This window comes from Apteryx mantelli, chromosome 20 (assembly GCF_036417845.1).
Source record: "Apteryx mantelli isolate bAptMan1 chromosome 20, bAptMan1.hap1, whole genome shotgun sequence".
NCBI classification, from domain to species: domain Eukaryota; kingdom Metazoa; phylum Chordata; class Aves; order Apterygiformes; family Apterygidae; genus Apteryx; species Apteryx mantelli.
The window spans coordinates 5,913,633-5,940,008 of NC_089997.1; the positions used below are offsets into that span (position 1 = coordinate 5,913,633).

Below are 26,376 nucleotides of genomic sequence, written 5' to 3' on the forward strand. Positions count from 1 at the left end.
AGGGGCAGAGGGGCACAGCACAAGTGCCCGGGTCCATAACCAGAAGGTGATGGATCAAAATGATTTGTTTGCTTCACAGACTTTCAGAGACAAAGTGTTTGTTTAAAAAAAAAAAACCTAATTCCTTTGGATCTTTTGCTTAGATAATGCTCATTTGGGGAATCCAAACCTCTTGAACAAGATTGTTTGGTTGCTGCCCAGCTGTTGATGGTATTCTCTGTCACAAGTGTCCTTGCAATAGCATCTTCACCTGGGTCAGGTGACAGTCCCTCAGGGGGGTTGTTTCAATGAATCCTGATAATCCAGATGGCCTGTGGTCCCATGTAACCGCTCCAGAGCACACACGATCCACTCCTATTGATATAGGACTATATCGGATAAATTTGAATGTCATCCTTGTATCACAGGCACAACTTCAATTCCAAAGATCTCACCACACTGCAAAAGAAGCGACATCCTCATCCCAGTGTTGTCCCCTTTTACCTGCCTTCCCTCTCCCCTCTCCCTGAGGTCTCCTTTCAGCTCAGGGGAGTTTTCTGATGTTCTTGATGACCTCACTGCACCTCCCTGCTCACCTACATGCTAATGGCCAATGCAGCTGATGCAAGGAATTGACCTCACAATAAACATCCAACACATCGCTCTAACTCATCTCTCCCTCTCCCCTCCCCTGAGCTCTGCTCTCCATGGGGAAGGTTTTCTGACCTGCTTCATGACCTCACAGTGCCTGCCAGCTTGCTGCCCAATCAGATTGCTGCAGTAGAAGTGACCTCACAAACCAGCTCCCAGTCATGCTACATTTCCCTGCCCCTGCCCCTGCCCCTGCCCCTGCCCCTGCCCCTGCCCCTGCCCCTGCCCCCGCCCCCGCCCCCGCCCCCGCCCCCTTCAGGAGCTCTCCTCTCTCCTGGGGGCTTCCTCCTGCCCTTCATGACCTCACAGTGCCCACCCACCTGCCTGCTGCTGACCAATCAGGCTGCACTCATAGAGGTGACCTCACAATCACTATGCCAGCAGTATCATGGTCATCTGCCTCTCCCTCCTTCCTCCCTCCAGGCTCTCACCTCTACCTCAAGGACTTTGTCATACCCCTGATGACTTCACAGGCCTGCCCACCTGCTGCTGGCCAATCAGCTGCTGTGAAAGGAGACACCTCACAATCAAAGCCACCAATGTCACCTTCACCTGTCCCTCCCTCCTGCCTCCTCCCAAGCTCTCCTTGCTGATGGGCAGCCTCTGTGATGCTGTTCATGACTTCATAATGCCGCCTGCCCACTGCTGGCCAATCGGGGCAGTGTAATGGAAGTGACCTCACAACCAACACACCAGCCATTGTGCTCTTGCCTGCCTCTCCCCCTCCTGCTCCCTCTCCTGCTCCCACTCCCACCTCCCCAGCTGCTGAATCAGCTCCTGTCACCTGCAGTGACCCCAGTGCCTGCTCACCTGCTGCTGGCCAGGAGCTGCTGGGACAGGAGTGACTCACCAGTGATGTCCCAGCTGGCACCTCCACTTGCCTCCCCTCCTGCTGAGCTCTCACCTCCCGTGGTCAGGTGCATCTGATGAGCCTGATGCCCTCACAGTGCCTGTCTGCCTGCCCAGGGCAATCCTGCTGCTGCAGCTGAAATAACCTCCCAGCCAGCATCCAGTCCTCTCACCTTCATGTATGCTACTGACTCTTGTCCCACAGGGCTGCCATCTCTCCTGAGATGCATTTGATGACCTCTCAGCTCCTGCCTGTTTGTCTACTGCTGGCCAATCAGGTTGTTGCAATAGTAGTGACATAATGATGTCATTTCACCTGGGCAGGCTTTCTGATGATCTGCCTGGGCTCTTCCCACATGGGGAGCTCCACTTCCCACAGGACACCCTGTCAGAGGACAAGCCTGCAAATTTTGGAGAGGAGCAATGTACCCTGTTCCCAGCCCTCACCCCCTCACCCTTGTTGTGGGGGAATGGAGATTCAGGACAAAAGCTTCCCTGGAGATGCTGGGGATTGAACCCAGGACCTCCTGCATGCAAAGCAGGTGCTCTTCACTGAGCTACATCCCCTAAGAGCCTGCTGAGGGGTGGGACATACTCTTGTCCCATGATGTGCCTCTGACAAGCTGATGTGCCCCTGACAAGCACAGCCCTCTTGGCCCCTGGTGCCCTGAGAGCCTCAGCAGAAAGCAGCATTTGAACCCTCCTGCTGGGCCACAGGCTGGGATGGGGGAAGTTGAGATCACCACTCAGCTGGGGCTGGTCCTGGACCAGGGCTGCACCATGGAGTGCTGCCCCTTCAACATCTCTGCAGTTGATGGGGGCAGGAGGAGACTCTTGCTGTAAGTGCTGCTCCCACACTCTGGCCCTCCCAGGGAGGGTCAATGGAGAGGAGCAAACCCCTTCCCTGAGTCACCTCTGCCACCCCATGCAGCACTGCTGTGTGTGTGTCACCCCTGTCTTCAATGCTAGCAGCAGGAGCAAATGGGGTGAGAGAAATGCCCTCCCCAGGGTGATGTGCCCACAGCTCCAGTTACCCCCTGGGGTGTGCATTGGAAGGGCCATGAAAGCAGGCAGGGCCGATCCTGGGCAGGGAGCTGCCCACAGCCCCTCACCTAGGTATTAGGCCTCCCTCTGCACTGCTCTGCCCACCAGCACCTGGCAGTGGGCAAATGGCAGTGTCCCCTTCCCTGGGGCTGGGGACGTGCCTGGGACCAGGGACATTCCCATTCCCTCAGCACCGGGAACTGGACACTGGAGCTGCCCCAGGAGAGCACCAGGTGGGGGTCTCTGTGGCACAGCAGGTAGCGCATTCGGCTGTTAACCGAAAGGTTGGTGGTTCAAGCCCACCCAGGGACGTTGCCCTGTTGGTGGGGTACCTGGGGGATTGTGCTGCCCAGCACCCTGGGTTTTGCTCACAGTCACCATGTCCCAGCTCTGGGACAGCAGATCTGCTGCTGCCTGGGACATGCATCTTGATGTGGGATGTCCTTTCTAGACCATGTGGGATGGCCAGAGAGGCTGGAGAGCAGCACGGAAGATGTGATGTATATGTGTCCTGTTGACCCTGAGCTGAGCTGACTTGTCCCATCCCCTTGCCTGATGGGAAGGACAGAAGAGGGAAGAGTGTGTCAGTGCCAGGTGGTTGTGTCTGTACATCTCATTACTGAATGGGGAGAAGGGAGGGTGCAGTGCCATGGGGCAGGGAAAGAGCCCAGCTGAGTGCCCACTCCAGAGACTGTGTGGGGACGTGGGAGTGCCAGAGATCCCCCACCCTGTGGCAGGGTCAGTCCTTCATCTACCCCAAGCACAACATTGGGGTAGAGGACAGCGCTCTCCATCCAGGCTGTGCTTGATCCTTAGCCTGACTTGTTGGCTGGAGAGATGCTGAGTCCGGAGACAGAGCGGGACATCCTGGGTCGCAGTCATAGCTGAGCTCCTGATGGGAGAGCAGGGTTCAGCAGCAGCAAGAGCTGCCAAGATGGCCAATGCAGCATGTGGGGCTGCAGGAGCAGGGCTTCTCCCTCTGTGCAGGGACAGGGGGCTGCAAAGTGCTGCAGCTGGGCTGGGCAGGGCAGCCTGATGGGTGAGTACATTTGGGTAAGGAAAGTGGGGAGGATCGACACATCAAGACGTTTGTGTTGTGAGCTAGTACAGAGGGGATAGAGAACACAAAAGCAAAGTCTGTGTGCAATGTTCAGGAGAAGTATTTAAAAAAAAAAGAAGTGAATTTGGAAAGCAAAACTGACTGCCAGTCTTTGATCTGGGGCTGTTGTGAAGTCATGGTTTTACAGGCAGCTTTTAGCCTCCCTGCTAGACCCCGGGGCCTTTCTGCCCTGCCTTGTGCCCTTTCAGCAGGAAGGAGCTGATGCAGAGGGATGTTCAGTAGGGGTCCCAGACAGGTCCCTCTGTGCTCTTCCTCACACTGAAGTCCCTGCTCCCTGCACAGCTGGTTAAACAGCCCCCTCCCTGCCACTCGCATTCAGCACTTGTCCCTCTACATCTGCTGGGCCGGGACGCCAAGGACAGACCCTGCTCTGCACTCTGCTTTGTCTCTTGGCACACAAATCCCATCCTTTTCCACAAATCCAATCTTTCTCCCTCTCAGGCCCACTGCCCTTCAGAGGGCAAGGGCCAGCCTGCCTACGCACCCCTCCATCTCAGTCGGACATCTCCCGTAGCATCGCAAATGAGGGCAAGAAATGGCCATGGCTGGAGCAGGAACTTTTAATGAAACCCTACTGGAGGTTTGGCAGGTCAGATCAAATGACCCTAAACACCCCTTAGGACCTCAGCTTTTACTCTCAGCATCAGTGTTCATGGCCTCACTTGAGCTTCACCAACAGCCGACAGCCCAACTATGGGACTTTAATAACGCTGGGACTTCGCTTGGACCACAAGCCCCCTTCCTCATGGTTCCTTGCCTCTTACAGATGCTTCTGGAAAACAGCTCCAGAGGAAGCACTGGGGTTTCTTCAGATGAGTTCTCCAAAAGTACCTTCTCTCTTCACTTGCCTTGCTTGTCTCTTCAGCAAAAGGTACAGGAAAGGGAAATCTTCCCAGGGGTTCAGATCGGAGGAAAGACAAGAATCCCCTCCCCCATTACTCTGAAGTGATATTCCACCTGGAGGGCCACAGAAAAGAAACAGCAAAGATTATTACTGGCATCTGGTATTTTCCAGTGCACAAAGGTCATTTCTCATCCTCCCTTCTGCCCCTTGTCATCAGCCTTCCTGTCAGTGCTCTTATGCCCCTAAGCTAATACTGGCAGGTCTGCAAATCACATATTTGCTTGGACCAATGAGCTAAATGATCACTGAGCTAAACAGAAACTGTCCATCCCCTATCCCTGAAAGGCCCAGCAGGTACATTCCCTCTAGAAACAGGGTCAAAGGGGAGGTGTTCTTCTGAGGTGATTCCTGAGAATGCAATAGTGACAAATGCATTGCAAAACTAGAGCATGACCTGCACCTTTTAAAGCAAGGCTCAGACAAGGTTGGTCAACGGCCAAATGAACACACAGGAAGGGGTCTTTCATACTCACTGCCCATAGAACTGCACTTTTCCACAAGTCCATATGGCACAAGGAGGACCTCAGTCAGCAGCACGTACCTCTCCTGGCCACCTCTGGATTCTTGTAACCAGTTTCTCAGGTGGCGGCATGCCTTCAGCACTGCCCTTCCTCCTGCCTCGCTCCGCCTTCCTTGAGCAGCTCCCTTGGATGCCTGGGAGCACGCTGAAAACACACATTGTGGGGAGGTGGTGTGAGCACAGTGGGAGTTTAGTCTCCGTCCTGTACTCACAAGCTGGGCAGAGACAGAGATCACCCCCAGCTGAAATGCCCAGGGCTGCATGATGTGCCCGCACGAATGCTCAGCATGACCAGATACAGGCTCTGTCTTGATGTGGCAAGGAGAGCAGCAGGGTCCTTTATAAAGACAGCCTCTAAGAGACACGTCCTGGCTAATGTATTAAACACTGCTCAATGGTCTCAGCTCCCGTGTGTTTTGGTATGGAAAACTGATTGTTCCTGGACACCCAGTGTCAAAGAAGGAGAAATGGTCAGGGGTGTAAAGGCATTCCTGCCATCGAGGGATCAGGAATCACTGCGACATGTGATAAAAGACATTCAGAGCTGCTATGAACCTTGTGTCTAGAGGAAGCATCTCACCCAAACAAGCACAAGAGTCCAGGGTCACCCTCATCCATTCCTCCAAGTGTCTCACCTGCCATGAGGCGCTTTGCCCTCAGCTTTCTTCCCCTTTCCTTTCTGCATAGTCGTAGCTGTAATTTTGGGTGGAGGATGCCTCCCTCTCAAGAGGAAGCACTGGGCAGGAAGATTTCCTGTAAGCAGGAGACAAGAAAACACCTCAGGATAGAATTGCAGAGACCTTTTGAAAAGGAAGGATATGCAGATCTGATCAAGCCTGTGATAAAACTCTCAGGCCTCCAGCTGATTCCTTTTATGTCTTCTTTCCTGGGTGGTCTTTGGCCCTTCCGGACACTGGCTTCTCTCTGTCTTTTAGTTTTTACTGTGCAACATCATTTCCTGTGGTACTGTTTTTTCTGTTCTTTCATGTTCTATCCTAGTCACATTATGAAAAAGGAGGCTTGCTGGGATGTACTGGTGAATGATCAGAGTCTCTCTGGGGGCAACAATTTCACACAAGGGGAGCAGATCCTTGGATCTATCTACTGATCTCATATGCCTGCAGTTCCTCTGGTGACACAGTCAACCCAAAGGCACTGTTTTGGGGATGTTTATGAGAAATTTGGAAAGAAAGGTAAGAACTCCTTGCTTTGAAAATGAAAGGAAGTCTTGGCATAGGTTACCAGACTTTGTACCATCTACTCAAGGTGACTCTTCCCATCAGTTGAAAACACACTGATTCCATGAAAGAGCTCAGCCCCTCCATTACATACAGCTCCAGGCACAATTTAGGATTCACATTGCCCAAGGACAGTTCTCAAGTTTGCCTCCCTTCTGCACCAATGCCTCAAAAGGAAGAGCAGTTTGCAGTGCACGCCAGGGCACTGAGTCCCGTGCAAATGGGGGAAAGTTTAACTTGGAGGTATCAGCTGCAGGTGGGAGTGTTGGGCTGCCCCGAGGTCTTGTTCCCTCAGGAGTCACTGGAGATTTCCCATATTGGGTAAGCAGCATCACCTCTAGTGCCTCATGCTACCTGAGACATCCCACTGTCACCTTGGCTCCAATGCCCTGCCAAAGAGGACAGAGGGAGAAGACACAAACCCCTGCCAGGAACCAGATGTTTCATTACCTTTCTTGCCACTGCACCCATCTTTTCCCATCTCTTCTTCCCGGGTCGGCTTCACAGGTGCCACGGGTGGTTTTCTAGCTGTACTCTCAAGCTTGTACCTGGAAACAGGAAAAAGACACCAGTCTAAAGGGAGGGCACCACACTTCCTTTGCCCCTTGGGTGAATAATGGGGACACAGGGGCATTTGGGAGCTACTGGGAAGTCCATCTTTTTCCAAAGCAGAATATGAAGAGTACGCCAGATGCTGGAGGAGTGCAGTAGCAAGCTGAGTGACATCGTGAAGACCTCCAGAAGCTAGAGGGGCATGAGCTTCCTCATCAGGCCCTTTGAGAGCTTTCCTAGCCTTCCTATGAGAAAGCTCATTTTAACCCAGATCCTCTGTGCTGCCATTGGGACCATCTCCCATCTCCTGTTCAATGTTCATGTCCAGGCACAACACAATAGTCTCCTTCCCTACAGCTTTCCAGCACCATTTCTAACTCCCTTCTCACCCTCCAAATCACTTGCAGGGCCTCCCAAGCTCATGTCCATCCATCTGTAAAAAGGAACCTCCATCTCCCAGACAAGTAATGGAACAAAACACTGAGCATGATGGGAGCCAGGACAAAGCTCGCCAAAACCCCACTGGGCACAGCCTTCACTTTGGCCTAGACAGGCCTCCCTGCAAAAAACTTTTGACCCCAGAAAACACATTCAGGACACATTTGATTCATGCAGGTCTCACAGAAGACATGAAAATGTCCCAAGCCAGCAACTAGTAGGGACCTGCACTTTGATGCACATTTCAAAGAGTTACTCTCAGATGAATTTCTGAGCAGCCTTCACAAGCACTGGCAACACAATGCTACCAAACATGCCGTGAGAAGCTGCTCGCTTGGCCACCCAGGGGCTAAGAAGCAAACATACTCACTCAGGAAAGACGATGACATGACCAGAATGGGTCTGAGAAGCAGTGGTTTTGGTGCCTGAGAGGACTGAATCCCTCATCTCTGACATCTGCAAGGTGACAGACACGTGTGAGGTGATGCCGAGAAAATTATCTCAGTGCTCACAAGGGCAGCAAACTTTTCCACTGCTCAGAGAAGAAGCTGCCTCACTGAAATGCTGAATTTTTCCATTCCTTTCAACAGCCCCTCAGTTATGAAGCACAGAAGCTGGAGGGAAATTAAGGAGAGAGGGTATGAACACTGTCAGGCTTTTTGCAAGGCTGAGAATCCAGAGACTCAGTCAGGAGACTAGGTCTTTCCTAATGCAGAACCTGATGGAGACAAGCACAGGAGAAGGCATTTCACTAGCTGGGGTTCCTGGCGGCTGCGTTTTCCCTGCCGGCTTGATGTGGGGTTAACCACACAGTCTCTCAACATTCAGACAACTGCCACTGTACCATGGAGGAATGGAGAGGCAAAGCGGGTAACAACTGGGAAGGCCAAACCTCTGGGGTGTTCAAGGGGCAGCTGAGGGTCCTGCTCTGGGACCCACTGCAACAAAGGCTGGAGAAAAGGCCCTGGCCCAGAGAACGAACTGAAAAGACACAACAGACAGGACAGAAGGAAGAGACAGAGCTGGGAAGCAGGGCTGGCCTACAGCCTGCTTGCATCTCTGCCTTAACCCTCGAGGGGCTCACCTCAGCCTGCTTTCACATCTCACCTTTCCAGCGGCACCTGAAAGACCAGCATGAAGGACAGGGCTGCACAAGAGACCTGGGGAAGGGCATCGGGCTCAAATGATTCTCTCTGCTACATGCTGCAGCCACGACTGTTAGTGTGCAGATGCGCACATTAGGACAGAAAGACCCCCTTCATGCTGGTGACACTCCAGGGCACTGGGAAGAGCTGATCAGCACAACTAGACCAACACAGCAACAGCAGCAACAGGGGGCTGGTCCCATATGGGCCTTGGTCTGCCTGGGCCTCTGCTTCCTGCCCAGAGAGTGGGCTCAGCAATTATCCCTGCAAAAACAAACCTACACAGACACAGACCTAGAAACGCTACAGAGCAAGAGCATGAGAGTGATAAATATTCTGACCAGCTGCCATATGGGAGAGATGAAACACACTCAGGCCCTCCAGCTTCAAAGAGAGAGGACCGAGGTCAACAGAGATTTCACAGCGATGTCTGACATCCCCACTGGTCCAGGCAAGGGGAGGAGGGATCCATTACTATTCCTCACCACACCAGAGCTCAAGGGCGTCCCATGAAGGGATCAGGCCAAGCTTCCAAAGGGACACACAGAAATATTGTTACACAGCTTAAGGGCAAAATGCTGAACTCGCTGCCTTACCATCCCAGGCACAGCCAAAGGACACATGGGTTCAAATGTCATCACCAACGGGCACTAAACCATGACTTTCTGGAAGGAGGGAGGTCTACCTGGAAAAAACACACAAGACCTGCCCTTTCCTTGGACTTTTTTCCCTGAGCACATGGAAACAGGCTCCTGGGCTGGATGAATCTTTGGGTGGACCCAGCACAGTAATTCCCGGGGTGGTCTTTGTTGCCAAATCCTCTGAATGCTCAAGACAAACTGTCTAGGGAGCTGGCATTACTCTAGGCCAGGACTGTCCACGTCCTTAAACAGGTCACGGCAGGCTAATAGAACCGCAGTCACTTGTGAGTTAGAAAAGGACTACAAGTAGTGCTGGAGAAATGGAAAACTTACCCCAAGAAGAACTTCTACCAGCTGCTCCGTCCCATTCAGCCTTCTCAGAAAGTCTCTGTAAAATCTCATTTTCACATCTACTCCTTGAATAACAAGCATGCCAATGTCCTTCAACACAAGGGCAACATTCTTCCCACTTTCCAGGCAGCGGGAGAAAAGATGCATGGTCTCTTCTTATGCAAGCCTCCACTGTTTTCCGAGGAACAGAGATGTCCGAGGTTATGCGAGCATACTTCAGGGGCTCGGAGAGCTTATGACCTAGGAAGCAGAAAAAGAGGAACAAAGTCACTAGTGGAGCAGGCTAAAACAGAGCATTGGCAGCTTTGAGGTCTTCAAGCAAGACACTGCTACAGAGCTGTCTTCTTTAACATCTGGTAAAGCTCCTGAAGGAATCTCATGTCATCTCTCCCTAGGAGAAGTTCAAAGCACTCTACAACCGGATGTGCCAAGTGTACAGCAATGCTTTCTTCCCCACAGAGATCGAAAGAAAGGGCCTGGCCATCTCCTATGAACATGAGGCACGATGGCAGGACAAGGAGAGGAGAAAGGGGGCCAGTTCCCAAGAAGGCAGAGTGGGTGCCAGGTACTTGTGCTCACACTCTGTGCATTCCAGGTTGGGAGACATTTAGCTGTGCCACATCACATGGATGAAAGAAAGAAGGCAAACACAAGCATTGCACTACTCCCCTTCAGATCCTTCCAGCCACCCCCAGCACCCTCAGAACTGCACAGCAAACATCCCTGCTTTTGGTGCCAGCGGCCCAGCTCCAAGAAGTGCCACACTGATGTTGACATCACAGAGAAGATATCGAGTCCTTTGAAAGGAAAGACCCACTGCAAACACAACTCAGAGCTCCTGCTGCCCCACAGGCATCACTGATGTCCACTACAGATGCAGGGCTCACAGGAATGACCAGCAATCGCAGCAAAGATGGCCTCTGATGGGTTTTCATACATACTATGGTCCCGATCTCCATTTCAAAGCTCTCTACAGCTGCCTTTGACCTACTTCAAAGCAGAAGGAGAATGGAAGAGCCAGCATGAATGCCCTTATTCAACTTTACAAGCTCCAGTGTGGCATAAACATGGACCAAAGGTTTTAAATCAATCTGATGAGAAGCAGCAGCCCCAATACATCTGGCATGTAGCCAGCTGTTAAACAAGTCAGGGAGAGAGGGAGTATAATTGTAATGTGCATTACGATGACATGATAATTAAAAACTGAAGCTGTTCTCAGGACCTGGGGAAGCAATTCTAGGTTTCTAACAGTCATTGCTGAACAGCAGATATGCACACCCTTAAGATGTCCCAAGGCAAAGCAAAAGTTTCAGCCTGTCTTCTTTACCAGGAGCATAGGCCTTATCATAGGTGAGGCCATGAACCTCTGCAATAGTCTTCGAAAGACGGAATACAGGTCTGCGAACAGTCAGGAAACCATGCTTCCCAACACCAACTCGTTCAGTTACAACACCGAAGGTCCCAAGCCGAATAACTCTCACTCCCTGAAAACACAAAGCAAGAGAAGAATTATGAGACTGGTAGGTGGACAGGCTGGTGACTTGTCAGCACATGGGGATGGTGCTCAGTGCCCTGCCCAATCCTGCCATGCAAAAGAAACAGATGAAGCACTCAGAAAAGCTTTGGAGAAGCCTTGGAGAAGTTCTTCTGAAGAACTTTCCAGATGTTTTCATCCCCCTCCCCTTCACCCTCTCAAAAATACAAGTCAAAGCAGAGAAATCATCCCTCAGATCCAGAAGATCCAGAAGAAGGCTTTCCTGGGCAGGCCCACGATGGCAGGCCCACCTGGTTCAGCATCAGCTGCCGTACAACGTAGTCAGACACACCTTCCCAGACAGCAAGGGTCTCTGGAAAATAAGGGAAAGACACGTCATGCTCTGGGGGGGGCAGCTCACAGCTGTTCAGCACATGCCTAGCCAAGGAGATGACAAGTGCAAGCATATTCAAACTGCATCCCCCTCCCCAAACACACCCCATCCCTGACAGGGGCTCAGCAGCTGAGGTGGGCACTGCCTTGAGGCTACAACCTTTATCTGCCCCCACGAGGGGTCTGCAGCTGAAACAGAGGCATTAGGACATGCAGATCCTACCACGGGACATCCACAATGTGTCCCTGAGCTCAAAGCCCGCAGGAAGGAATTAGAGGCAGTGCTCACGGTCCCAGACAGAAAGACTTGCTGAGCTGAGGAAAAGTCTAAGGATTCCTTTCCAGCCCGTGTGATTCTATCTGCTTCTTCAGAGCACAGCAGCAGCTGCAGGATCCCTCAGCTTTTTTCAGACATCAGGGCCAGCACCCAGGAGTTCTGCTGGCCACAATGGCACCTGAGCCAGAGGGGACCATCAGTGGGGGATCTGGCTGCAGCCCCCAGCCCCGTCCAGCCTCCCCCCAGCCCAGGGTTTCCACAGCCATGTTCAGAGTTAATGGTCTCTGCGACAGCTCCTGGGAAGGAGATCCTGAAGGCCTTACCACAGGTGGGAAGCATTGGCACCACCTGCCCACGCTGCGTCCCGTGGCCAGTGTCCCAGAGCTCCATCTTTGTCCTCCTCGCCCTGGGTCACCCCGCAGCAGGAGGTGACAATGAAACAGCTCCTCTCCTCCTCCTCCTCCTCCACACGTCACCGCATCCCCGCGCTGCCCCAGCCTCCCCTTGCCGGCTCCTGCTCAGGGTTGGCAGCTCCTCGCAGCAGAGCGGTGCTGAGAGCAGCCCCAGTGCCTGGGCTCCCCTGGCCTCACCACGATGTGTGGGGAGAGGCTGGGGCCACGCGGGAGAGGGCAGCTGTTGCCGTGACACGGGATGTCCCCTGTGACCACAGCCCATGTCACAGAGGGGGCATGGCCCCCCTCGCCCCAGGGCCCCAGCCAGGGCTGGCCCTGCAGCAGGCAGGGGCTGCACGGAGCGGTCGGGGGCTGCCCTGCCCCCACGCAGGCCGGGCCACAGGGAGAACCCCACCGGGGGTCCCGGGAGGGCTGGGCGCTGCGGCTGCACTCACCTGACCACGTGGGAAACCTGGCTGCAAGGGAGGGCAGCGGGCACTGCGCCACGCTCGCCCCATGGCGACACAGCGCAGGCAGCTGCTGCCGCCGGGGAGGAAGCGCTGACAACTGAGCGCACCAAAACACCCAGCAATGACTTGGCAGCGACCAAAATCTTCTTCTGCGCGCTTGAACCAGCGCGTCCTTCCCTTGCCAGTGAGCTTCTCCAGAAAACTTGCAGGGAACCGATGTTCAGCACCATTAACCTGCAGACGTGTTTGAGACCTAGTGACTGCAGCACCTCAGGGCCTGGCGTGGACAGGGACTGAACAGGGGAAGAGGCAGCACCAGCAGAGCTGCAGGCACCAGCTCACTAAACACACGGGGATCACAGACTGCTCTGCCTGCGCTGCTCTCACACCTGCACCAGCTATTGGCCTCCTCACACCAGCCCACAAACACTTAAACCAGCAGAACTGGAGGAGCGCGGGGACCCTGAAGGCACATGTGGGGCTGACCCTCGCAGAGGCAGGCAGCAGCTGCAGGGACTTGGCAGCAGGTTAAACGCAAGCTCTGAAGATTTCACAAAGATGCCGCAAGAACCATCTCCAAGAAACAAGAGACACTCAGAGGTGTTGCGCAGACCTCTGCTCTGAACACACTCAAATCTAGGGTAGAAATGTCTAAGGGGGAGAGGAAATAAAAGATGGAAAAGCAACTCATACACCCACTTAAATAACTTACTCCTAAAGCAGGGCTCACCAACTAGGTCTGTAAAAACTTCTCAGCCGCACACTTCCGCACTCAGCAGAAGGCAAGAGGCAAAGTATTAGATCAGCTAAGGCAAAGAGGAAGTCTTGGGAAAACTTCTACTTCAGGAACAGAGAGCAAAAGCACTTTCTAAGGGTTTTTTCTATGTCCTTTCAAAAAGAATAGGAGACACTGGAAGGGTACTTTGGTCTTTTATCCAAAAAATCATTCCTTTGCCACTGTTATGCTCCCAAATCCAGCTGGTGCCGTCACTGGCCTGACAGGAGAAGGGGCCTAAGAGCTGGGGGCTCCTGCGGGGCCGGAGGCGGCCCAGGCCGGGCCAGGCCTTCCCCAGCAGCTGCTCGCACACACCGGGCCGCAGCGCCTCCGGCTGCCCCCACACGCACAGCCGCTCACTCTGCCCAGCCCGCGCGCGCCCTCGGCCCTCGGCCCTGGTGCGGCAGCTCCCGGCGCTGCGGCTCGAGGCTCCGGGCGGCCCCGCGCCGGGAGACGCTGCCCCGCGCGGCACCAGCCGCCTCTCGCCCCCTCCCTCCCTCCCTCCTCGCAGGGCCCGGGCAGCCCGCCCCCGCCCCGCCCCGCCCCTCACCGCCCTCCTCTGCGCCAGTGTGCATGCTCCGAGGGAGGAGGTGGCACTTCCGGCCCTGTGGGGGCGGGGCCTGTGTGTCCATGGCCACCGCCCCTGGTGCCGCCGGCCCTGCCCCCGCCGCACCCCGCCGCGGCGCCGCTCTCGAGGCCGCGGAGAAGCAGCTGCGGCAGCGGCGGGTGTTGGCGGCTGCTGCGCAGGGAGCCCGGAGCGACGCTGCGGCCCGGCGTGTGCTCATGTGCGCAGAGCGTGTGGTGGCTGCTGCCGGCTGGGGCCGGGCCGGGGCCGGGGCCGGGGCCGGTGCGGAGGGCGGGGAGCAAGGGGGAGCGGCGCCGGGCTGGCCCTGGGCTGCGGGAGTTGTGCTGCAGGGGAGCATCGGCGGGGAAACGCTGCTGCCGGGGTGCTGCTGCCACAGGGCCCCGCTCTGCCCCGGGGCCTGGGCGAGTCTGCGGCAGGGGACAGGACGGGATGGGCCTGGACGGGGCGAGAGAGAAAGGTCTGCGCTGCGGGTGGGGGCAGGTGCTGCCTGCGAGCACCCCGGGGACACAGAGGGGTGTTTCCAGCCCGCGCTGCTGTCCGGCAGGTGCAGAGGAGCCCTGAGCTGTGCGAGCTCCATCACTAGGGAAACCGCAGGCAGCAGGTGAGGAGGGAGAGGAGCAGAGAAGCTGCTTTCTGTGCTCCTGCTGCCCCTGGTGTCCTCCCGTGGTGGGAAGCTGCAACGCCTTGGTGTGGGCAATGCCTGCTGTGGCTGGCTGAAACGTCTGGCAGCCGCCTTGCTTCCGTGCTCATGAACTTTCACATGATATTCGCAAGGCCTGTTTGTCAGAGTTGGGCTTCCTGCTCAGCAGTCAGTGTTAGGAAGCTGTCTGCACTGTCCTCCCTAAACTGGCAGCCCCATACATGTAATTGTCCTTGAAAGCTGACTTGTGGTTTTTCTCTTAACACTCTGCCTTCCTTAAGCACACTTGGATGCCAGCAGCCATATTGCAGCTAGTCAAACGCACACCATGGTGTTCCGATTGCCTGACTCCAGTGTTGTCCTCTGTTTCCCCTTGTGTTGTCAGCTCAGCTCCCCTTGAAGCTCACCACCCTCAAGACCTTCCAGGCTCCTGTCCTAGGTGCCTTGGTGTGGGCAATGCCTGCTGTGGCTGGCTGAAACCTCAGCGTTGTGACGGCTGCAGCCTGGTGCAGCACAAGAGGCGTTTGCTGTTCTTGTGTTCGTTCCTGAGCTGCTTTCTTGTGTTTGCTAGTCCTCGGGTTTTCTGTCCGCTTCCTCTCTTTCCCCTGTTACCGCTGAAGGGCGAGCAGATTGAAACAACCCTGCCCTTCACAGTTAGGACTCTGAAACAAGGAACCAGGCTGCTGTGGCTCACTGAGCAGCAAACGGAAGGAGCCAGTGATCCTGGGCTCTGAAACACTCCTGCTGTTTCCGGGCTCTAACTTAACAGGCTTTGACAAGCCTTGTTTAGCTACCTGCTGCTCAAAGGTTCGTGTGCTCATTCCTATGTCTCATGAGCCCTTTCTGCTGTAACTGTGTTTTCTCAGGCCATGGTGAGAGGGGTCCTTGCTGCATTTGAGGAAGGCAAGCCAGAGGAGACCCTGAGCAGTGCTTTTAACCTCACTGCCACCCCTAAGGACGTCCAGGCACTAAGGAAGCTTTGCTGGCTCTGGGAGGAGGTAACATTTGCTGCAGTGTAGTGGTGTCGTCATCCGGTGTATATTGAAAAATACTCCTTGGCCGTGTATGTGAGTTTTCTTTTCAAATTCTTTGCTGACCCCTCACTGCAGATCTCAGAAGTATCTGGGTTCGGGTTCCGATTTTCAGCCTTGAAGGGTGCAGTATTTCTGAAAGCACCTGTACTTCTTGTCTGGTGCTGCTTCCCAGAGTTGGTCAAACTTAAGCCCAGATTAATTGGAGTGGGTGACAAGTGTTTCTAGGAAACTCTGTAGAAAGTAACCATGCACAAAAGTCTGGGAACAAAAGCTGTGACTGGAGTTCTCTCAGGCAGCTGCCTGCTCCAGTGTTGCCAGCAGACAAGTGTTTCAAAGCTTTTTTTCACACTTGCTTTTCCTTGCTCTTACATGTGCCACTTTGTATTGACCCTGTAGAAGGAGGAAGGACCTGAGGAAGGCTGTAAGCTGTAAATGATTTACTGCTATCATGCAGAGCAATTGAAGTACTGTTAAAATCTCCCATAATTTCTTTCTAATATCTGACTATGATCTTTAGAATTTCTCTTTTTCTCCTACAAAAGTGGATTTTTGACTGCATTCAGCAGGAGGGAAGAATGAACCTAAGTGCAGTGTGTGATTGTGAATTCTCAAACACTTGTTCTTAAATATCTATCCAAAGGGAACGTTTTAACTTTTTTTTTTTTAAGGTTTTCGGAACCTGGCTAAGTGCAAACCAGCACATGACATGAAGGTGAGAGAAGACCTTGTGGTGTTCAGTGATGCAGAGAAAGTAAGTATTCATTTATCTTACACTTTTTGTGTAAATAATATATTTCACCCAGCAAATTAATAGTGTTAATTTTGCTGAAATAACTTCTTCCAAAGAATGCTACAGTCCAAGAAAACTTATTTTTTCTTTCTAATTATAACTTAGAAATTGATAGGTATGACCATACTAGAGGCATCCTCTGAGCAGGGAGGACATATCTTCTTCCTCAGAAAATGTGAAATAACAGTGAGAATTTGGTGTATATACACATTATGCTTCATTCTCTGAATTGCCTTTTTGAGATTTTTGAATGGACACTCTCTTTACAAACAGCTGTTTCAGGACTTGTTTTTTCACTCTAAAACTTACCAAAAATAATGGCTGGGGTTGAAATATGCAGGAAGACTGCCTGGTGCCTTCCATCGCATAGGCACAACTAAGCTGTTAAGCTTTTGTGCTTTTACTCCTCAGCTGCTGAATTTTACTGTTCCTCATGCACAAATGAACGATGTTTACTTGGGAAGTATGGTTGGCCTACAGATTAAAAAGGCACTGCTTAGCTTCCTGTGCTTGTCCCTGTGACTCAGGTTTGGATTCCCATTTGCCTGTTTTTCCTTGACATTTCATCACCTCCCAAAGAGTCTCCTGTCTCCTGTAGTTTAGTTGCCTGTTACAGGCAAAAGGATCCCAGAATCATTTTTATAAATTGACTTAAGCTCCTTTGTAATATAGTCCCTTCATTGAGAATCACTTCCAGGATTTCCTTTTCAGGGAACTGCATTTATTGGGGGCAACTTTATGGGTATTTGTTCTTGTGGCAGCATTGCTTGTGAGTGTAACTGGTTCTCTGTCCCTAGAGCAACTTCTGTTATATGTAACAATCATATTACCTCTGTCTTAGTTTGACTCTGTCAAATTAAATTCTCCTAGTGTGCTTTTGAATGATTGGCACTTCATTTTTGGAGCATCTTCATAGCCTGCCTTTGTCACTTTTTGTTGGAATTTTGTTCCTTTTTTTCAAATGAGACCAGAATTACCCACAGTATTTCATATGATATCACAGAATCACAGAATGGTTGAGGTTGGAAGGGACCTCTGGACATCATCTAGTCCAACCCCCCTGCTCAAGCAGGGTCACCTCGAGCACATTGCACAGGATCACGTCCAGGTGGCTTTTGAAAATCTCCAGAGAAGGAGACTCCACAACTTCTCTCGGGGCAACCTGTTCCAGTGCTCTGTCACCCTCACAGTGAAAAAGTTTTTCCTCATGTTCAGATGGAAGCGTCTGTGTTTCAGTTTGTGCCAGCTGCCTCTTGTCCTGTCGCTGGGCACCACTGAAAAGAGTCTAACTCCATCCTCTTTACACCCTCCCTTCAGATACTTGTACACATTGATAAGATCTCCTCTCAACCTTCTCTTCTGAAGGCTAAACAGGCCCAACTCTCTTAGTCTTTCCTCATAAGAGAGATGCTCCAGACCCCACAGTATTTCATATGCTATCCCTCAAGTGTCAGTAGGAATACTTCTATATCTGCTGGGAAACTATGACTTTCTTCATGATTCTCCTTCTGGATTATTAATCTGTAATTAGCTGATACACTCAGTTTTATGTCTGGATAAGAATTTGCAGCAACCTCCACATTTACCAAACCCTGGTTTAGAGCACAAATTCTTGTGCTTCTGCATTTTTGTATTGAGGGGTTAGTCAGTGAGAGGTGCTGTCAGGGCCGGCTCGGAATTCAGAGCTCTCCTCTGGGCACTCAGTGGGAAATAATGTAGGAATGAGTACAATTCATGAAAGGCCTTAGCAACGCCATTTGCTGTGAGAGAAGAAACTTGAAGGGTGTCAGGAGAATGTTCTTCATGATGAAGGGAATAAGTTCAGAAGATGATCTTTAGAGCAACTTTCTGAATGGATGTGAGTGGGGCAAGGCTGTATTTCAGGACAGAAGAGGATGTTGCAGTAGTTGAGCTGATTATGCCTTGAGGAAAAGATGTAATTATGCAATACCTTGTGAAGGCAGTACCTCGCCCATGTTCCGCAGCCTGTGCAAGACTTGAACAAGGGGAATAAAAACCTTAAAAAAGGTTCAAGCCAAAACTTGTATGCATCATAATTATCCTCCTGTATGCATCATAATTAATTGAAGCTCTCTCAGGAGCTCCCTTCTTGTCCTGTCCTGCTGGTTTTGGTAACAGCTGTGAACATGAAGTTCAGGGGAAATCAGGGGCAATAGATTCACAAATACGGTTACTTTGCAAGGCTTTACAGTTACTTTGCAAGGCTCTGGCCTTTCATATGCCAAAGTCAAGCTGTGTATAAGTACCATGTACTTTTTTCTTTTTTTTAAACTTCCCAACAAAGACAGAATTTTGCTCTCACAAGGAAGAACATGTAATGCAGTTTGAAATCAGATGCATGAGGAATACATATAATGGGCTGGAAACTTCATAGATCTCATAGTACCTTCTGGGGTGGACTGCACTTGATTTTTGATGTGACATAGTGTGGCCTAATCTTGTTTTTGTTATTGCCTTTGAAATGCTTGCAGATGGAAACATGCAGTCTACAGCAGTGATTCCTCATCCTCCGCTGATGATGATGAGCAACATTTTGCCCAGGAATCTACTGAAGAGGAGGAACAGCTGCCTGACTGTGAAGTGTTCTCCTCCCTGCTCCTGTACAGAGTCTAAAGGGTGGCAATACTTAATCCATTGGCATAATATGTAATTTGTTGGCACTGGTGGCTCTTAAGTGGGCTCTCTACCATTGGACTTTTACAATTGACTCTTTAAGAGTAATTGGATTTCTTTGGAGAGGTTAGGCATAAACTATTTTAATGTAAAATTCTACTGCCCCTCTGCTTTAAAGTAGGCTATTCAGAAAGACAACCCCCATAACAGAAAATGTATAAATAGAGGCAAGGATGGAGTTTCTTTGCCTTCCTTTAACCTAGGACATGGGTTCTGTTTTATTTATCTTTAGGTAAACTGAGGCAGCAATACATTTGTGTGCTTGAAAAACTTCTGCCAATACTGAGCTTTTATAGTAGCAGTAAAAAGTCATTTCTTAAAAATTTTTAAAATGCAGCATATATGTAGATTCAAAGTAGAGGGAATTCCTTGCCATAGTTAAAGGCTTAGTGTCTTGTGTGATAAAAGGAAAGTATACTCAAAAGGTGTCCTGGTTGAAAAAGGTGGTTTGGGGGGTTTTGTTGTCTTTGAGTGTTTTACGTACATGTGAACTTGATGAGATTATAAGCAGGAGAGGTTTATCTGTTAGAAGTCAATTGTAATGTTTTGCTTGAAAGACCAGGTGTTTCCCTTTATGGGCACAATATCTGAAGATTTAATAGTTAGCTGTATGTATTCTCTATCAGCAAAACTCAGCTCACAGTATGATGAAATATAACTTTAAAATCTTGTCTTTCAATTAGGTTAAAAGTACTGCAAAGAAGGAAACAAAAACCTTCAAATGTTTTGCTGCTTTCTGCATTGACATTCTCTTCTAAACAACAGCAGGTTAGCTTTTCTAGTTGCTATTTAAGTATTATCTGGAAACGCAGAATACCTTTTTCCTCCTCCCAGCTTTAGACTTTCTCCTCAGCTATTGTTGACCAATTCTGGGAGACAAAATCCAATAACTTGCAACTTTTTAAGAAGGAATGAAAGGCTTTTCTATCAAGTCCTGCCTGTCTATCTGGAGATAGATCACATCCATGGATGAGGATCGACTAGAGGACTGAGTTTAGTTACCTGCTAAAGATATGAAGTGGAAATGGGAGGAGGCAGATGGACTGTGCGGAAGCAGCAAAAGTTTGTGGAGAGGCTGCAAGGCTCTAGATAGCAGGACAGCATTAGTCATGATATTTGATGGTATCATTTGAAGGAACTGCAAGACAGGCTTCAGGTAGAGACTCAAAGATGTTAGTGTTTGAGGTAGTGCTACCTCAAACTGAAGGGCTTTGAACTCTTTGAGGAGGCCTATGTTAACTATTATATCCTAAATCCATTTTTTCTCATTCTGTTTGGAAAGGAAAGGTGGAACCTTTGCCCCCTGGCTGCTGGACATCAGAGTGACATGGCTTCCCCCATCCTGAGGAAATGGAGGACTGTTTCCAGGGCCAGCACTGCCCTCTGACCTGGGAGTTTAGCCCTGAACTACTGGAGCCTTCTGTCAGAAAAGGGACCTGCTTTGATGTCAGAAACTGTTGATGTGCTGAAATTTCAGTGTTTAGAAGGAACTTACCACCAGTATCCAAGTTATGCACTTTCAAAGCATTTGATGGTAAATGCATCCAGTTAGGGTTTTTGTTTTCATATTCAAGAAAACATCATCAGCTGGAGAGTAACCTGTTTCATCTTTTAAACACCTTCCTTTAAGGCCAACACTCAGAAGTCTGGAAAGTGAAGGCTGTACTCCTCCTGACGTCTGCTGATGGAAATCGAGGTAGTTGTCTTCCTAAAGTCACTGAAACACAAGATGGGATTTAGCTTGGTAATTTTTCAAGCTTTGGCCTTTATGAAGAAAGAGCTGACACTGTAGTCAAGGCATTGAACTGCTCAGTTGATTTCTCTGATGAACAGTGTAGCACCTATACTTTGCAGTGGCAGACTGTGGGAAGGTATGCTTTTAGTGAACACATCTTGGTTGCCTTTTACATTGCACGCATTGCATACACTGGACTCAGGATATAAATAGCCATCTCAAAGTCACTGTAATGATTCTCCTAGGCGAACTTATAGGTCTGTTTAATAAGCCTGTGGGGGGGGGAACATGGGGAACCTGGGTCCCAGTGAATCTCTTGACTCAGAAAACAGTTTAGACAAATGTTTTCAGTCTTGTTTTCTGCATAAGCAAATTGTAAGATCTTCAGGTAGGTGCTCTCATGATAACAGTATCCAGTTGCTTGGGAAAGCACAGCATTCGGGTGCTTCAAGGGCACATAAATGAAAATGAAACTGGAAAATGAAATGGAACTCAAAAATATACCTATCCATCCATCTGAAGTTGCAAGCAAAAAACCTAGTGCCTATGCTGGACTGTTCTGTAATAATGTGGTAATGTAGCTTCCAGTGAGACTCCAACAGCCTCCCACCTTACGTGGACACGTGGAACATAAATGATAGTTGGTGCTGTCCTCTGGGCTTCCCACATGCTGGTGAAAAGGAAGTTTGTAGGAGAATATTGAGCCATGTAGAACAGGCTGCTGTGTAACTAATAACTATGTATCTATGCAAACTAACACATGTAAACAGGATGTAAAATGTAAACTGATGAAAACTGTATCAACCGGATAGTACATAGACACAAACTGTTAGAACACACCTACCAGGACAAAACAATTGCTTAATAATAGGGTATAATACCTACTTGGATTAAATTACAGACCTAGCTACACAGACAGAAATGGACCTTAACCTCTGCATGACTTCAGAGCTCCTGAGATGTAAGGTCACTCTTAAGGAGCCTCACAGCTCAATTCATATGGGGGAGTGCTTGAGAAAAGAAGCCGAGCCCTTCAGCAAGGTGGATGAGCCTGGGTGCACTGCTGCACCCCCGGGACTGCTGAGTTTTCAGGTCAGGGTGGGCTTGTGCCCAAGTCAGTCTGGAGTGCAAGGCAGGAAAGGTGAGGGCAGGCACTGTCCTATTCGCCTGGTCATGAATCGTAATTTCAAAGGTCATTTTGGAAGAGGTGACCAGCCTTCAAGCTGTCTGAAGAGCACCCCAGCTCACAGACTGCTGCCTCATTTCCAGAGGCTCCTTCAGACCAGGTTTCTTGCTCAGGAACATCACAAGCCATTGCCTGTACGTGGTGCCTCAAGCACATTAGCACATGCTGCTGGTACATGTGGGCACTGACTAGACATTATTGGTAGATGACCACAGGGACAACCATCACATAACCCAAATGGAGATCTTCCTCTCATGTGACAGATGAGCCCTCAACCATGTAACATGTCTGTCCATACTGTCACAGCTCCCAAATGCTTCTACTGAAGCTCCAGATGCTGTGATACAGGGGTGTGAAACAACAGAATGGATTTTCTGCCTAAAAGTAAAAAGGAACAAAGCAGCACTAAGTCTGTTTATGCTTTTTCTCTTTAAGAAAAAGACACATGTGCAGATAGAAGTGTTCTGAGAGTTGAAATGCTTTTAGTGCCTGCAGTGCAGCATTGCAGGCTGTGGCATTGTCTGTGCTTGGTAAATGTACTCAGCTAAAGGAAATGTTTATATTAACTGACAGGTGTGTTATAATATTTCCTCCTCAGTACGACAGGAGAAAAAAAAACAGATTTGTTTGCACAAAAAATCCTTTGTTGCATTACACCATTATAAAAATAAAAGAAGCTAGAAAAGGTGCATGACATGCCATCAGGCTGATGGAGCTTTGGGAGCTCCACTGGGAGCTACAGAGTCTTAAGAGGTAAGGAAATGATGGTCTGAATCCCACTGAGGTCAGCAGGAGTTCTGGCCATGGAGAGAAGTTTATGAGCAGCATCTTCCAGCTCCCTGAGCTGCCAGCAACCTTCTGACTGTTTAATTTGGAATGGAAAATATGGCCATGCACAACATCCTTGCTCTATTTCATTCAATCTAAAAGAAATGTGGATTTTCAGACAGAAATAACAGGAAGCACATCAAAACCAGGCCACCTCCTTAATCATGAATTCCACCTACCTCACTTGAGTCAGTTAATCCTGTGAGTTTAAAGAAGTGAAGAGAGACCTGTGTGCATCTTTCTGACAGGGGATGTGGTGCTAAAAACCAGAGCTGACAGGTCCAGTGTATGAACTGGAAGCTTTTCAGCCCTGAGCAAGTCTGAGTACATCTGGCTCCAGCCACTTGGCAACAGGCTGAAAAGCCTTTTTTCTGATTGTTTTAAGATGTTTGCAGTACCCGGGCAGTCCGTTGATCATAACGCTCTCTCCAGCATTGGTAGTCTGCCATTTCCGCCCTTTCCTTATTTTCCTTCTCTTTGGTCAATGCTGTCAGGATATTTCGTCTGTGCCACTGCACTCGCCCTGCTGCCTGCACTCTTGCTAATGCAACCCAGGATAAAGGTGGGTGTCTTTGCTACAAGAGCACCCTGATGATTTCTTGTCAACTTGGTGTCTGCCAAGACCCCCGGGCCCTTTTCCGCAAAGCTGATTTCCAGCCAGTCAGCCCCAGCTTGTCCTGCTGCATGGGGTTATCTCCTCCCAGGGACAGGACTTGCTTGAACTCCCCATGTCCCTGTCAACCTGTATCACCAGCCTGTCACTGCCCCTCTGCTTAGCAGCCCTGACCTGCAGCATGTCAACCACTCACCCCAATTTGGTATCGTCCATGAACTGGCTGAGAGTGCACTCCATCCCATCATCTAAATCATTCATAAAGACAAACAGCATTGGCTGTGTATCGACCCCTGAAGAACATCACTGGTAACCTTTGCACCACTGTTCTCCATTCTTTGAGCCAGGCGGCCTCCAGCTAATTTCTCACACTCTGCATTGCTTCCTCCTCCATCCCACATCTCCCCAGTTTGGCTACAAAGATGTTATGGAAGAGCAGGTCAAAGGCCTTCCTAAATTCTAAGTATACAGCATGCAGTGCACTCCCCTTGTCCCCACAGCTAGTCATCCCATCTCAGAAGGCAGGCAGGTTGGTCAGGCACAATTTGCCTTCGATAACTTCACTCTGGCTGTTCCCAATCCCTTCATGTGACTGGAACCAGCTTCCAGGAAGATTTTCTTTCCACGCACTGAGGTGACGCTGACCAGCCCATCACTCCCCAGATCCTCTTTTCTCTCTTTCTTGAAGATGGATGCAATGTTTGGGAGGGAAGTGGGGAGGGCGGGGGGCCAGGCAGCAGCTATGGTGCTGTGCCAGCTCCTGCTGCACTGCTGGTCCCTGCAGTGTGGGGAGAGGGGCAGGGGACAAGGTAGCATGGGGGTGGCAGCAGGTTGGCAGGGGCAGGAGCAGGGGGCAGTAGGGGCTGCAGTGAGGGGTCGTGGCTGGTGTTTCTGCAGCACAGCGGCTGTTGTGTTCACCTCACATGCAAAAGTCCTGCACTGACCCCAGGCAGAAACAGGCCATTTCCCTGGAGCCTGTGCCACCCTCCCAGCAGGACAGGGACATAGGAGGACAGTGCTCTGTCTGTCCCGGTGCTCAGGGCAGCTCCCCGAGGCTGACGCAGCTTTGCTTGAGGGACCTCTTGGTCCTTGGCCTCTGCTTTGGCATGGCTGGTGCAGGGACAAGGGCTTGTTGGGCAGGGCTGGAGGAGCTCTCCTGAGATTTTCTCTTTTGCAATGGAGTGGTGAGGGGCATCATGTCTCCCATGTGTGTCCCGTCCCTGTGCCCACTCAACCTTCCTGCCCCACATACGGCCCACGGCCCAACTGTGCAGGCACTGCATAGGACAAGGTGCATTCTGGGTTGGGGAAACGTCCCCCCAGCATGGTCCCCATGATGGGGCCCTCGGTGCCCCATCCCTCCACAGCCCTCTTGCTCTGGCAGCCTCCCCCAGCACCCGGCGCTTGCCCAGCCCGGCCATATCCCAGGCAGGGGTGAGCACAGTGCCGTCCTCCAGGGTCTGCCGGGGTCTGGACTGGGAGAGAGGTTGGGCAGGGCTCGCTGTTCCCCTTGATACAGGCACTGAGCCCGGCAGGACAGAGCTGTCCAGGCAGCAAAACTCACCATAAACCTGGGGTGGGCAGCCAGTGCTGGAAACAGCCAATGTGAGAAGCTGGTCCACGATGAATGTCCTGGGGCACCTTCCCAGATGGTCCATGCAACCAAGGGCACAGACTGGCCTCCTCTCTTCTGTGCCCGGCATGTCTTGGTTCCCCTCCACGAGACCTGGCTCTGCACCACAAACCCACTGCTGTGTGTCCTCAACCTGCCTCTTCACACAGCTTAGCTAATATTGGCATTTTCCTCTCCCGGGCCCTTTCCAGACCAGAACAGCCCCTCCCTGGCTCTCCCCACCTCCCCCTGTCCTCTCCCCAGCCCACCCAGCACAGCAGCCCAGGCTGGGGTGGCCCCGCAGCAGTGCCCAATGCAGGGTGCTGCAGAGCTCGGGGCACTCATACCACAACCCAAGCCCCACTGTGGGCACAGGAGCTCCGGGATGCAGGGGTGTGTGTAAGCTGTCCCATCAGCCTCCAAGCTGGAACTGGCCCCCATGGCACAAAGACACAGAGGACAGTGACACTCTGTGTCCCTTGGTCTTGTGCCCAGGAGATTCCCTACCCCCAGACTGCCTGCAGTCCCACGTGCCAGCCCCTCTCTCCAGGACAGCCCAAGCGTCCCTGCCCTGGGGCTCCCCAGGCAGCTCTTGTTGCCCCAAGGATGCAGCAGCCTGCCCTTAGTTGATGTACATAGAAACAGATTTCTTTTTCTCATTTCTTCCTCTTTCCAAGCACACAATTGCTCCTTTCCTCTTCTCCAGGGATGTCCCTGCTCCCTGGAGAGCCTTTCCCCAAATGAGTGCATCAGTGCTGGCCTACTCAGCCATTTCTAGACCCTCTCCTGTGCTCCCTGCAGGGTCTCGAGCTGGTGGTGCTGCTCTGCAGAGCGAGTGGGCTGTGGTGCCCTGGGACCATGGGGTGATGCTGCACTGGCCATGGTGGGCAGGGCAGGAAGCAGACCCAGATGGACAGGCATCACTGCACCTGAAAACCCCCTACCAAGGGGCCTGTGGCCAAAAGTGATGCTTTGAGCAATCACAGGGCATTTCAAATGGCTCAGGCTGTGGTCAGGTGTTTCCCTAGACCCAAGCTGTGGTTTTTCATTGAAGGTGTACATGAACCACTCTGCGGGCACCCTTCCCTGTGCCTGCAGGTTCTGCACTGTGGTTATCTGTCATCAGCCCTGTCATATGGGAGACAGTCCCAGGCAGATACCACATGACCATTCACCACTCTCAGGAGCACTGGGCACCCACAAGTGAGAGCTGAATCCAGCCCTCATTCCCTAACACATCACCCCATGAGCTCATTGCCTTGAGCCCATGGAGAGCCCCAGAAAAGCAACAGGCCCTTTCCAGGTGAAAGTCCTTGAGCGCATTCTTGGCTCCAGCTTTGGAAGAAGAAACCAACCTTCAAGCCCTGCACTGAGGAAATCCCCTTTTATTACAAAAAGGCCAGCTCTGACACAGTGATAGACAAATTCGCAGAAGGCCTCTGGGC

The 26,376-nt window shown here is 51.2% G+C and overlaps 1 protein-coding gene and 1 non-coding gene across 2 annotated transcripts in view; one reads left to right on the forward strand and one right to left on the reverse strand.

The window, feature by feature from the left end:
- Window positions 1–26,376, forward strand: part of LOC136993729 (scavenger receptor cysteine-rich type 1 protein M130-like) — a 195,774-nt gene that overhangs the window by 64,504 nt on the left and 104,894 nt on the right. The gene's annotated exons all lie outside the window — the stretch shown is intronic.
- TRNAA-UGC (transfer RNA alanine (anticodon UGC)) lies at window positions 1,976–2,046 on the reverse strand. Its single transcript has one exon. It is a non-coding gene; the product is annotated as a tRNA-Ala (tRNA).